The sequence below is a fragment of the Panthera onca genome, chromosome B1, assembly GCF_046562875.1.
Source record: "Panthera onca isolate mPanOnc1 chromosome B1, mPanOnc1 haplotype 2, whole genome shotgun sequence".
In the NCBI taxonomy this organism is placed as follows: domain Eukaryota; kingdom Metazoa; phylum Chordata; class Mammalia; order Carnivora; family Felidae; genus Panthera; species Panthera onca.
The window spans coordinates 173281922-173290920 of NC_138342.1; the positions used below are offsets into that span (position 1 = coordinate 173281922).

At 36.5% G+C, this 8999-nt stretch overlaps 1 pseudogene; it reads left to right on the forward strand.

Annotated features, from left to right (window-relative positions):
• Positions 1-452: 452 nt before the first annotated feature.
• LOC132693194 (large ribosomal subunit protein eL21 pseudogene) lies at positions 453-927 on the forward strand (annotated as a pseudogene).
• The last annotated feature ends 8072 nt before the right edge of the window (positions 928-8999 follow it).

Consider the following 8999-nt stretch of genomic DNA (forward strand, 5'->3'; position numbering starts at 1 on the left):
TCAATCTATCTATCCATCCTTCTTCCATCTATCTATCTATCTATCTATCTATCATCTATCTAGTTGACCCTTGAACAATATGGGTTTGAACTGCATGGGTCCACTTCTACCCAGATTTTTTTTTATAACTACAGTACATGATTATAAATGTAGTTTCTCTTCCTTATGATTTCCTTAATAACGCTTTCTTTTCTTTAGCTTACTTTATTGTAAGAAAATTGTATATAACATATACAAAATATGTGTTCATCGGCTGTTTAGATTATCGGTAAGGCTTCCGGTCAACAGTGGGCTATTAGTAGTTAATTTTGGGGGAGTCAAAAGTTTTATACAGACTTTTGACCCACAGGGAGTTGACGCCTCTAACACCTGTGTTGTTCAAGGCTCATTGTATAAGAAATATATATGTGTGCCTTTCAGCTGGAACTGCCATCTTCCAATAATTTGCCAAAATGAGCAACATAAAGGGAAAGAGGAAAGGTACTTGCTCTCTGGACCTTTTAGAAAACATGGAATTGTTCCTTCTGCCACATACATGCAAATCTACAAAAAGATGATATTGTAGACATTGACCGAATGGGCGCTGTTCAAAAAGGAATGTTCCACAAATGTTACCACAGCAAAACTGGAAGGATCTACAGAGTTACCCAGCATGCTGTTGACATTGTTGAAAGCAAACAAATTAAGGGCAAGATTCTTGCCAAGAGAATTAATGTACGTACTGAGCATATTAAGCACTCATAAAGCCGAGATTGCTTCCTCAAGTGTGTGAAGGAAAATTCTCAGAAAAAGAAGGCTGCCAAAGAGAAAGATACTTGGGTTCAACTGAGGGGCCAGCCTGCTCCACCCAGAGAAGCACACTTTGTGAGAACCAAAGGAAAGGAGCCTGGGTTGCTGGAACCCATTCCCTATGAATTCATGGCATGATCAATGTAAAAAAACAAACAAACCAAACCAAACCAAACCAAACAAAAAACCCCTCAACACTGTAAAAAAAAAGAAAAAGAAAAAGAAAAAGAAGAAATGTATGTGTGTGTGGATTTATTAGAAGAGGGCTTACACAATTATGGGAGTTGGTTCAACAAACTTGAAGTCTGGAGTGCAGTCAAGAAGGAGAGATCATGGCAGGCTGAAAGCAAGAGGAGGAAGAAAACAGCAGAGCACTTTCAGACCCAGTTGTTGTTTGGAGTCTCTGAGTTCAGGGAGGTCTGAGCCCTCTTTTTTTTTTTTTTTTTTTTTAATTCTTTACAGAGCTCGAGCAGGGGAGGAACAGAAACAGAAGGAGACACAGAATCCAAAGTAGGCTCCAGGCTCTGAGATGTCAGCACAGAGCTCGACATGGGGCTCGAACCCACGAACCGAGAGATCATGACCCGAGCGGAAGTCGGACACTTAACCTACTGAGCCACTCAGGCGCCACCCCCCCTTTTTTTTAATGTTTATTTTTGAAGGAGAGAGAGACAGAGCTTGAGCTGGGAAGGGGCAGAGAGAGAGGGAGACATAGAATCCGAAATGGGATCCAGGCTCTGAGCTATCAGCACAAAGCCTTATGCTGGGCTCGAACTCACGAACTTTGAGGTCATGACCTGAGCCGAAGTCGGACGCTTAACCGACTGACCCACCCAAGCGCCCCCTTCTGGGTCCTCTTTTAAATTTTTTTTTTTTTTTTCAACGTTTATTTATTTTTGGGACAGAGAGAGACAGAGCATGAACGGGGGAGGGGCAGAGAGAGAGGGAGACACAGAATCTGAAACAGGCTCCAGGCTCTGAGCCATCAGCCCAGAGCCTGATGCGGGGCTCGAACTCACGGACCGTGAGATCGTGACCTGGCTGAAGTCGGACGCTTAACCGACTGCGCCACCCAGGCGCCCCTGGGTCCTCTTTTAAAGGCTTCCAAATGATAAAGTCAGGCCCATTTATCTCCATTTTATTAACTTAAAGACAACTGAATATGGACTTGAATCGCATCTGCAAAATTCCTTCAAAACAACACCTAGATGTGTATTTGAATAATTTGGAGAAGGTGTGTGTATGTCTTACATAATCGTTGCTGCTTCCCTTTTATTCTCCATCTTCCAGGAGAGAATATGCCTTGTACCTTAACCTAATTGGAAACACACGAGAAAAATAATTCTGGAGACTATAGCTCAGCTTAGCCAACTTGACATATCATAAAGCCATCTTCAGCATCCATTAAAAAAAAAAATACTAGACATTCAATGAAGCAGGAAAATGGGACCCATAACCAGGAGAGAAATATAAATAGATCTAGATATTACAGAAATTATGGAATTAATAGAAAAGGACTTTTAAAACTCCATAATAATCATACTTAAGATTTTTAAGGAATACTTGGCTGGCTCAGTTGGTAGAGCATGTGATTCTTGATCTCAGGGGTCAGGAGTTCAAGTCCCACATTGGGAGCAGAGATCACTTAAAAAGTAAATAAATAAATAAATAAAACCACATTATTAGAAAAAATAATTTAAAGGAAAAACTGAAGTTAATGAGATAAAAAAAAAGCCATTAAAGGAACCAAATGGGACATCTAGAGCAGAATAAATATCCAACATGAAAAATTTACCACATGGGCCTAAATATAGATTGGAGACTGCAGAAGAAAAAAATAAAAAACTTGCAGACGTAGTAGTAGAAACTTCAAAGTTGAACTTCAACTTCAAAGTTGAAGCACGGAGAGGAAAAAAAGGCTGAAAAAAGGAACAGAGTCTCAATCACTGTTAGGACAATATCCAGCAGCCTAATACGGGCAGCTGGAGTTCTGAAAAGACAGTAGAATCAGAAAAATGGTTTGAAAAAACAGTCAAAAAATTTCCAAACTTCAAAGAAGCTCAACAAACACCAAGCAGAATAAATGCCACATTAAAGCACATCATAATCTAAATGATGAAAACCAGGAAGAAAAAGAAAATCTTAAAGAAACCAGAGGGAACAAAATGCATTAGATACAGGAGAACAAAAATGAGATCTATCACAGTATTTTTGTCAATAAAACTGCAAACCAGAAGATAAAGGAATGACTTTAGTGGGCTACAATAAAACAGACAAAAAAACAAACAAACAAAAAAAAACCCTTGAATTCTATATTGAGTCAAAATATTCTAAAAAAGTATGGATAAAATCAAGACATTTTCATATAAACAAGCTAAGATAATTCATTGCCAATAGACTAGCACTAAAGAAATCGTTTCCTCAGGCTGAAAGAAAATGATATTAGATGGAAACTCAGCTATATGCACAAAAAAAATGAAGAGTGCTAAAAATATTAAATGAGTGAGTAAATCTAAGATGTTTGTCCTAGTTTTTAAATTTGCTTAAAAGAAAATTGAACCCAGAAGACTTTTGTTTTCAACCAAGATGGAATAATAGGGATTGGAGTTACATTTTTTTTTTTTTTTTGGTCAGAAACAACCAGAAGCAAAATGAAATAAAATAAAATAAAATAAAATAATAAAATAACATTCATAGGATATTGACACTCAGGCATCAAAGGCTAGTGTTCCCTGAGAATCAGGAAACAAATGAAGTGATGCCCATAGATGTTGTCACTTAATTGCCTGAGGAAAATTTGATTGTAGGGCAGGGAGAGGGAATCCAAGTAAAGCTTGGTGAGCTCCTGAGTTACATATATGGAGGTGGGAACAAAAGGAGAATTCATAGAATTCATAAGCCAGAGTATTGGAGATAAGAGAGCTTTCACACAGTGAGAATTCCAGAGATCTGCAGAAGGTTCCCCTAAAAGATCCAGCTAAGTATTGATTAGCTCATCTGTGTGAAGAAACTATCTAATGCTGAGAAAAGAATCACTTAAAAGAATTAGTTAGAACAGTCCTTGGTATTCATACCAGGCCCAGGAAACGTGCCTGTTCCCACAAGCTGGAATAGAAAGTCTCTTAATTCATGGGGTCTTAAGTAGAGTACTTTGAGGTTTTGCCTCAGTACTGGAATAAAATTAGACTCAGATTAAATTCTATTCCAGTATTGCCTAACAACTCTTAAAAGCAAAAGTCAAAAGGATAAAGCTGTTACCAAGTAACTTGCCCATATCCCAGAACAAAGCTCAAGAATATTTATAAGATTAAAAAAAAATTATCCAGCAGGCAAAATTCATAATGTCTGGCAAAACTTACCAGACATGCACAGAAACAGAAGTATGTGACTCATAATGAAAAGAAAATAAATTGGAAGTGACCCAGAAATGACTCAGAAGATAGAATTAGTAGAAGAGATCATTAAAACAATTATTAGGACTGTATTCCATATGTTTAAGAAGCTAGAAGAAAGATTAAGCATGATAAGTAGACCTATACAAAAAAGGCCCACATTAAAATTGTACAGTTGGAAAACTAGAAATAAACTGAAATAAACAATATACTGAAAGAGATCAGTAAAAGATTAGCAATTGCAGAAGAAAAGATTAAGAACTAGAAGACATAGCAAGAAGAAACCAAAAACAAAAAGTCCAAAAAAATAAAAAAGAGCCACAGTGAGTTGGGGCACAATTTTATGTGGCCTAAAATACATGAGATTGGAGTTACCAAAGGGAGGAGGAAACCCACAAAATAGCTGAAGAAATAATGGTCAAAGTCTTTCCAAATGTGATGAAAGCTGTATACTCATAGCTAGCTCAAGGACATCTAATGAACTCCAAGTAGAAGAAATATGAAGAAACTACACCAAGGCACATAATAATAAAATTGCTTAATACCAGAGATAAAGATAAAAATCTTAAAAGTAGCCATAGATAAAGGACACATTATATATAAAAGAACAAAGATAAGGATGCCAACAGCTTTCCCATTGGAAACCAAAAGCTAGAATTTAGAAGAGCAACATCTTTAAAGTGCTGGAAAAAAAAAAAACAACAACAACTCAGCCTAGAATTCGTCACTCAGCATAAATATCTTTCAAAAAAGAATGTGAAATAAAGACACTTTTAGATATTCAGACATACAAAAGCTGAAAGAACTCATCCAGTCAACTGGCACAGTGAGAAATGTTAAAGGAAGTCCTTCGAGCAGAAGTAAAATGATACAAGATGAAAACTCGGATCTATACCAAGGAATGAAGAACACTGGTTGTGGCAACTACATAAATACATATGTTACATGTTTTAATTGTTTAAATTGCTTTACCAATAATTTAATGTTTAAACCAAAAATAATAATGTATTTTGGGCTTATAACACGTGTAGTAGTAAAATGAATGACAATAGCACAAAGCCAAGGGAGGGGGGAATGGCAGTGCACTAATGTAAGATATTTATACTGTATGTGAAATGTTACAACATCACTTGAAGTTAGGCTGTGGTAAACATAACCACTAAAAGAATGCAACAAATAGTTATATTTAATAAGCCAACAAAAGAAATAAAATGAATCGTTAAAAAATACTCAATCCAAAAGAGGACAGAAAAAGAGGGAAAAAAGAACAGAAAACATATGGTCAAATAAACATCATACAGCAATACTAAGAATCACACTAAATGTCAATGGTTTAAACAGCTAATTAAAAGGCTGAGATTGTTAGCTTAAGATCCAACTACCTGCTATCTACAAGTAACATACATTAAATTAAAAAGATGTAATAGACCATAAGTGAAAGGATAGGAAAAATAATACTATGCTAACACGAATCAAAGAAGGCTGGAGACAAAGCAGATTTCACAGCAAAGAATACTTCCTGAAATAAAGACAGTAATTTCAAAATGATAAAGGGGTTAAGTAATCAAGAAGACAACATTCCTATGTTTTTATGAACCTACTAACAGAGCCACAAAATACATGGAGCAAAATTGATAGAACCACAAAGAGAAATAAACAGATTCACAACTCCAGTCAAAGATTGAAAACTTTTTCAAAAAATTCATTTAAAAAGTAGATTTAAATTCAGTAAGGCTAGAGAAGACTTGAACAATATAGACTTACCTGACTTAATTGACATTTAGAGAACACTCCACTCAGTGAGTGCTGAATTCACATTATTTTTAGGTACACATGAAACATTTATACATTATGGGACGTATAACTAATCTCAATAAACCTGAAAAGATTCTACCATTATTTTTATTTATTTTATTTTTTAAGTAATCTCTATGGCCAACACAGGGCACAAATTCATGACCCTGAGATCAAGAGTCAAGTGCTCTACTGATGGAGCCAGCCAAGTACCCCTGAAAAGATTCTAAATAACCATAAAGGAATTAAATTGTAAACCCAAACCAGAAAATATCTCAAAAGATGCATAAATATTTGTAAATGAAATAACACACTTCTAAGTAGGCCATGGGTCCAAGCAAAAGTCAAAAAGGAAACTAGAAAATTATTTTGAACTGAATGACATTCAAAATACGACATATCAAAATGTGTGAGTGAGCAGAAAAGAAAGAAAAGAAGTTAGTAAAATCAGAGCGGAAATAAGTGGAAAAGGAAGTGGAAAAACATTAGAGAAAATAAATATGACTAAAAGCTGGTTTTTTGAGAACAGCAATAAAATTGATAAATCTCTTGCTAGATTGGTCAGGAAGAGGGAAGACACAATCAATGAGAGAGAAGAAAAAGAGGTGATTTCACAGATACTAAAAGGACAATAAAGAGTATTATGAAAAATTTGTGACAGTAAATTGACAACTTCTATAAAACCCCAAAATTCCACAAGACAGAGATAACTTATGTAGCCTTACATATATTAAAGGAATTGAATTTGTAGTTAAAACCTTTCTTACATGTTTTCATAAAGAAAACTCCAGTCCCAGAAGGATTAACTGGTGAATTCTAACTTAAGGAAGAAATAATGTCAATTCCAACCAACTTCTTCCAGAAAACTCAAAAGGAGGGAATAGTTGTCAATTCCTGCTATAAGGTCAGCATTGCTGTTGTTTCAAAACCAGACAAAGAAAGTACAAAAGGCAAAACTAATGACCAGTATTCCTCATACACATAGGTGAAGAAATTCTTAAAATTTAGCTTGAAAATCCAATTCAAAAATGTGCAAGATTTATAAAAAGTCCAGTGTGCCACAACCAAATGAGATTTATTCCGGGAATGCAAGATTGGTTTAAAACTTGCAAATCATTTAAAGCAACTCCCCCCATAAATAGACTAAAAAAGAATACCATACGCTTATCTCAATAGATACAAATGACAAAATCCAACATTCCTTAGTGTTACAAACTTCCTCAAAGTGATAGTGTATGGAACTAGTTTTCTGTTGATGTGTAGCAAATTAGCACAAACTCAGAGACTTAAAATGCCACCATTTATTACCCAACACTCTGTAGATCAGAAGTCAGAGGGGCGCCTGGGTGGGTCGGTCAGTTAAGCATCCACCTTTGCCTCAGGTCGTGATCTCGCATTCGTGAGTTCAAGCCCCACATTGGGCGCACTGCTGTCCGCACAGAGCCCACTTCAGACCTTCTGTCCTCTCTCTCTGCCCCTCTCTTGCCCTCTCACTCACTCTCTTTCTCTCTCTCTCAAAAATAAACATTAAAAAAAAAAAAAAAAAGAAGTCAGAGCGGGCTGGCATAGATTCTCTGCTCAGAATCTCACATTCACAGTATTGGCTGGGCAGGGGTCTCATCTGGAGGCCCTGAGGAAGAATCTACTCACTTTCAAGCTCATTCAGGTTGTTGGCAGAACCCAGTTTTAAGTTTTAGGTTATAGGTATGAGATTTATGTTTCTGGTAGCCTGGGTCTGCCATCAACTTCCCAGGGCCCACATTTCTTCTCAATGGCCCCTTCCATCTTCAAAGCAGCAATCACGTGTCAAGTTCTCACTCATACTTTGGATCTGTCTGACTTCCCTTTCTATCAACCACAGAAAGGTATCTGACTTTTTAAAAAGATTTTTTTTTTTTAGAGCAGCTTTAGGTTCACAGGAAAATTGAAGGGAGGATACAGAGATTTCCCATCTATCCCCTGCCCCACACATGCACAGCGTCTCCCGTTTTCAACATCTCCTACCAGAGCATCTCCTATCAACAGCCCCTACCATTATCTACATTCCCTACATTTGTTACAATTGATGAATCTGTATTGGCACATCATTAGTCCATTGTTTACCTTATACTCACTCTTGGTGTTGTATATTCCATGGGTGTGAACAAATGTGTAATGATATGTATCCATCATTATAATATCATACAGAATATTTTCACTGCCCCCCAAAAGTTCTCTGTTCTCTGCTGATTTATCCCTCCCCTTCACCCTAACCCCAGGCAAATACCGTTGTCTTTTTTTAAATGGTTTCCGTAGTTATGTATCTAAGAATGTCACATTGTTGGAATCATACAATAAGTAGCCTTTCCAAATTGGCTTCTTTCACTTAGTAATATGCATTCAAAACTTACTCCGTGTCTTTTTCAAGGTTTGGAGAGCTTGTTTCTTTTTAGCACTGAATAATATTCCATTGTCTGGATGTACTACGGTTTATTTACACCTTCACCTACGGAAGGATATCTTGGTAGTCTCTAAGTTTGAGCAATTATGGATAAAGCTGTTATAAACATCTGTGGGCAGGTTTTTGTGTGGACGTAAGTTGTCAACTCCTTTGGGTAAATACCAAAGAGTGCAATTGCTGGATCGTATGTTAAGAGGATGTTTAGTTTTGGAAGAAACTGCTAAACTGTCTTCCAAGGAGACTGCACCATTTTGCATTGCCCTCAACAATAAATGTGAGTTTCTGTTGTTCCATATCCTTCTGAGCATTTGTTATTATTAGTGTTCCTAATAATAGGATTTAGGCCATTCTAATGGATGTGTAATGGAATCTCGTCATTTTAATTTTCATTTCCCTGATGACATGATGTGCAACATTTTTTTTACATGCTTGTCATCTGTATATCTTCTATGATGAAGTGTCTGTTAAGGTCTTTGACCCATAGACGTGTCTAATTTTAAGGGCTCCTGTGATTATTAGATAAGCCCACAGATAATCTCCCTCTTAAGGTCAACTGTGCCATAGAACATAACAACACACAACAA